Source organism: Pseudopipra pipra, chromosome 18, assembly GCF_036250125.1.
Source record: "Pseudopipra pipra isolate bDixPip1 chromosome 18, bDixPip1.hap1, whole genome shotgun sequence".
In the NCBI taxonomy this organism is placed as follows: Eukaryota; Metazoa; Chordata; class Aves; order Passeriformes; family Pipridae; genus Pseudopipra; species Pseudopipra pipra.
This window is the reverse complement of record NC_087566.1, coordinates 7928859-7934031: the sequence shown is the minus strand read 5'-3', so window position 1 is coordinate 7934031 and position 5173 is coordinate 7928859.

The following is a 5173-nucleotide window of genomic DNA, read 5'->3' as shown; positions in this document are numbered from 1 at the left end:
TATTGGTGGTTGTCCATTGTTTTCTGGGCTGGTATTTATGGGGTTTAGTTCAGCTGCAGTGGGATTTTTTTTTTTTTTATTGCTGCCAAGCTGTATTATGAGAAATAAAACATATCTGTAAACAGCAGAAATTAAAAAAAAAAAAAAGGAGAAAAAAGAAATAATTAAAAAAAAAGAAATAAAAATCATTTTCTTAAGCTGGTTTGTCAGTTCCTGTGTTCTCCAGCTGCAGGCACAAGGGATGTGGTGTTTGGGCCTGGATTTTCCAGCCTGGATCCGTGTTGGGAGCAGAGCCCCTGCGGGAGGAGAAGCTGCAGGAGAGCAGCTGGGTTTCCTGAGAGCCACTGGAGCAAAAGTCCTGTGAAATAGGATGTGTTTGAGCTTTTCTCTCCATGTTCCTCCATCTGCTGCCAGCCCTGGGAGGTTCTCCAGGTACAGCCCTCCCTGTCCTGGGAGCCCTGGGGGTGTCCAGCCCTGTCAGGGGTGTCCCTGCTCCCTCCTGCTCCTGCTCCACCTTCACATCTGTCATCTTCCTCCCTTTCCTTGCTTTGGAGCTGGATGTGGAACATGATGTGGAACAGGAGGGCCACGGAGATGCTCCGAGAGCTGGAGCCCCTCAGCTCTTGAGACAGGCTGGGAGAGGCTCCAGGGAGACCTTGGAGTCCCTTCCAGTGCCTAAAGGGTCTCCAGGAGAGCTGGAGAGGGACTTTGGACAAGGGCCTGGAGGGACAGGACAAGGGGGAATGGCTTCCCACCAGAAAAGTGGAGATTTAGAGGAGATACTGGGAAGAAATTCTTCCCTGTGAGGGTGGTGAGGCCCAGAGAAGCTGTGGCTGCCTCATCCCTGGAAGTGTCCAAGGCCAGGTTGGATGGGGCTTGGAGCAACTTGGGCTAGTGGAAGGTGTCCCTGCCTATGGCACGTGGTGGAACTGGATGAGCTTTATGATCCCTCCAACCCAAACAATCCTGTGATTCCATACTCAAAGCTGGATGTGGAAGGATTGGCCTCTCTTTTTGCTGTTGGCATATAATCAATCAGTTTTAATTGGAAAGAAAGGACAATCCTGTTCTTTCTTGATCCGCATCCCACTGAACTACAATCAGTCCTTCTGGGGTGAGGGAGAGAAGCTTTGCTCTCACTCCTGCTGCTCCTTCCTTCAGTCTTTCGTGTCTTGCACTGTTTGTCTTTGGGGCTCTGCTGTTTCCTGAGATCCTTTTATTCCAGCCCTGTGCAGTGACTTGGAGGAGGGATTGGTGCTTTGAACTGGAGTTGGATTCACCCCAGGCTCCTCTCTGCCAGCTGCTCCTGCCATACTTCAAAAGCTTTCAGCATTCCTGACTCTCCAGCACTTGGAACAAGACACTTCCCAAAATGGGAAATGCTACCTGTTCTCCGGGCTGGAGCAGAGGAGCGAACACCTGCCCCCAGGATTTGCATATCAGTCTCATTTTAGGTCCACCAATACTGGTTCGTCCTTCTTAAAGCCATTGGGAATGTTCCCACTGGGGAATTGATCCCACAAATCAGCCTGTGTGGCTTCAACATGAAGGTTTTTATTCAAGGAATGTTCCACAAAGCGTTGTCTCCACTCGATCCCACTTTGGGGGCCGAGCATTGCAAATGGAACTGAGCCCTCCTGCCACTTTTCAGGGAATAAAGGCAACATGAGCAGTGCTGGTCAAACACCGAGCAAAGAGCAGCTGAATTTGGAGTAAAACAAGCTTAATCTCAAGGCAATGGCACAGCACAGAGATAATCCAGGGAAATGCCAGGAAGGAGGCAGAGCCCCGTGGTCGGGGAGCCACGTCCGAGCGGAATCCAAACGAGGCCGGGAGCTATGTGGAGCAGCTTGGGTTTAAGGCGATTATCCTGTGGAGTAAGACTTATTTATTTTTTTTTTATGAATGCATCTAACAGTTTGCATCCATCTCTGGGTGGTTTATAATCCCTTCCAGGCCTGGGGAGGGAGGGAGGAAGGGGGACTGCTCCAATCTGAGAACTTTGACAAAGATTGAAAGTGATAGTGCTGGGGTGATACTTAATGTCTCCTGTCTTTGACTCCTGCTCTGTGGTGACACTTCCAGCCCCTCCTGCTCTCTGGTGACACTTCCAGCCCCTCCTGCCTCCTCCCAGCCTGCCGTGCTGTTTTTGTGTGCCCACGTAGGTGAGTATAAATATGTTTATTCTCCCGGCGCTCTCGGTGTTTATACAAACGTAGATGTTCGGATATTGCTCAAGGACAAGTTTGTTATCTCCATAAAACCTTGAAACTCTGGCTGACTCTTCTTCAGGGTGAATTCCTATGCAGTTTGTGTTTGGGTTGGGCGAGTTCTGAATCATGAGGTGTGTCGCTCTTCCTATCCTGTGACAGGTCGGGGAAAGGGAAGGTGTCCTTCACTCAACCTATTTGCTCTGTCCAAAGGAATTGTTTTTCCAGCTCATCTCTCTTAGGAGAGCTGGTGCAAACCAAGTTCTGTTTCCAGGGTGGCAATCCCAGTTCCATGTCTCTGTGTACTGCATCTGGTTATGCCTTTTCAGTCTTCACGTGCCCATCCCTTTTCTTGGGATCATCCTGGAGCTCAGCACGTGGGGTTTGTGCCTCAACTCTCTGAAATCTTCCTTGCCTTGAACTGGGGCCTGAGGCTCAAGTGTGTATCTATTTTTTCTCTTTGTCTTTTGGACTGCTTGGGAAGGATACCTTCAAAGGATTCTTAACATGCTGCTCGCTTCCCATTTTCCCCACAGAGCCAGAGAGCAGAACAATTCCGAGATCAAAACCTTGGATGTGAAAAAACGCAGCTCTCCCAAGGAATGCCTGAAGTGTTGGAGGGGCTGCGATGTTTTTAGTGCCTCTCATCTTGACAACTCATTTTTCAGGGCTATGTGCAGGTCTGCTCCTGACAGAGGGAAGATTTTTGGATTCTACTCCGGCGCTTTTCTCAGTCTCCTTATCTGTGTCATTGGAAATGGGAGGAGGGGGTAACTCCCTCGTCTCTCTTGTGCTGGAAATCAGGCTGGAAAGTGCTGTGATTCCTTCTGGTCTTTTTATTTAACAGTGTTATGTTGAGCTATAGTTTATGGCTGCTTTTCTGGTCCCGATCTTTAATTTTACAGCCCTGTGGAAGCCCCGTGTTTATTTACAGCTGGGCTTGGCTGAGGGGATAGAAAGTGCTGCCTAAAAAACAGGAGAGAGAAATATGTGCAAGTGGTGGCTTTTTCAAACTGCTTGATCTCACTTCTCGTTTTGCATTTAAGGGTCTGTATTTGTGGAGTGGCTGAGTGTCCCTTGGAAGGGAAGAAATGGCTCTGTCCTTCCTATGGCTGTAGTTTCGTGGAGCAGGTCCAAGCCTGGCTGGTCCAGATTGATTGTGTCGCTGTTTCAGATAAGCCTGACCTCAGCTCCTGCCTGACTGCAGCAATCCCAGCTTGGTTTATACCTATTTGGCCTCCCTGTGGGAATCAGTGTCCCCGGGGAGCCTCTAAACCTGCACAGGGGCGTGTCCTGCTGCCTTCCCAGTGCTGCTGGCAGCTTTGGCAGCTCATGGGACCTGTAGCACTGTCCTAATTGAGCAGAGCAGGAAGCTGCTCTAATTGGGGTGTTTTTGGGGTTGGCTTTTGTGCAAACGGTGAACATTCCCGGGATTCTGTGCAAGTCTGTCCCCCAGCAGTGCCAAGCCCTGATTTTGGGTGTTCACCCTTCTCATTGTGGTGGTCGGTGGGTGTGGGATGTGCTCCATGTGCTCCCCATCCTTCAGGCTCCTGGCCTCCTCCTGTTCATCACAGATGTTTGCAGTGAGCTGGGATGTTGTAATTAAGGGGCTTTCTGCACGTTGCAGTCCATTCCCCTTCCTCGTGGCTCATGAGCTCAGGGAAAGGCAGCACTCGGAGCCTCCCTGCTGGATCTCTGGTGCCCTGCACCCACCTCGGCAGAGCCCCCACCCTTCCCAGCTCGTGCTTTGGAGGCTGCTCTCGTCCCTAATGAAAAGCTTTGACTAAATCCTGCCTGAGATCAGCCCCTAAGGGTTCTCCCACGAGGATCTCCCTGCAAGTTAAACCTTATTGATTCACAGCTGCTCATAATTGCCCAAATCATCAGCAGCTGCCCTGAATTCCTTTGGTCCATTTCCCAGGCCGAGATCCACATGGTAATGTTGGTGTCTGGGAAACTGCTCCTGAAATTCAGCTGAGTCAATCAAAGGGCCTTGAGTGGTGACTTCCATCACAGGGAGGGGTTTCTGCAAAGCATGGAAAAGCTTCTGTTGCTCAAATTGCCCTTCCCAGACACAGCTCATGGATGGACTCAATCCCGATCGTGGTGCTTTTATCAGAGTCATGAGAAAAATATGGAGCTGCTCTCCCCAATAATTGATGCCTGATGTTCAAAGGATGGAGCCAGTGTGGTGCTGTCACCCTGTAGGACAAGTAAGTGTATCTTCAGGGGGGTGAGCTGGGGCATCTGTGCCTCCAGCTTCCCAAAGGAATGTTTGGAATCCCACTCCCCATAGTTATGTCTTACCCTTTGAGCCTGAACTCTTTAGGATGAATTGGGAAATGGAATTGGGGATGGACTCTGGACTCACCTCATGTTTGCTGTCTTTCCTCCCGGTCAGCACTGCTGTGCCCTTGGGCTGTGGGACAGGAGGCCACAGCAGGACTGATGTTGGGAGGCACCTCCCTCCCAGGGGCTTGGAGCATTTTTCCCCATATTTTGTGAAAGCTGAAAGAAGAAGGGCTGTGGTGGGTGGTGGGTTTTTCCTGCCAGGCTTGATTCCCTTTTCTCAGCTGGTTACTGGGTGTTTTTGACACATGGCACATTTGGGATCAGAGACACTGGGAGAGGGTTTGTTCCAGTCTCTGCTGCAAACTGGGCTGCTGCTGGTGTGGGAGAGCCCAGGGGCTCTTCCCTGTGAGTGTTTGTAGCCACGGCAGAACTCACTTTGTGCTGAGCACATTCCATTCCTCTGGGCTTTGGGGCAGAGGGAGAGAGAAACAATTCCCCGGCAGCTCCAGCTCTGCTGAGCTGGACCCTCGGAGACATGGGGAATAATGGACTGTGCTGACTGAGCAGGTGTGTCCTGAGAGAGAACACTGAGGGGACTTCAGGCCTCTTGAATCATGGAATCACAGAGTGGTTTGGGTTGGAAGGGACCTTACAGCTCATCCAGTCCCACC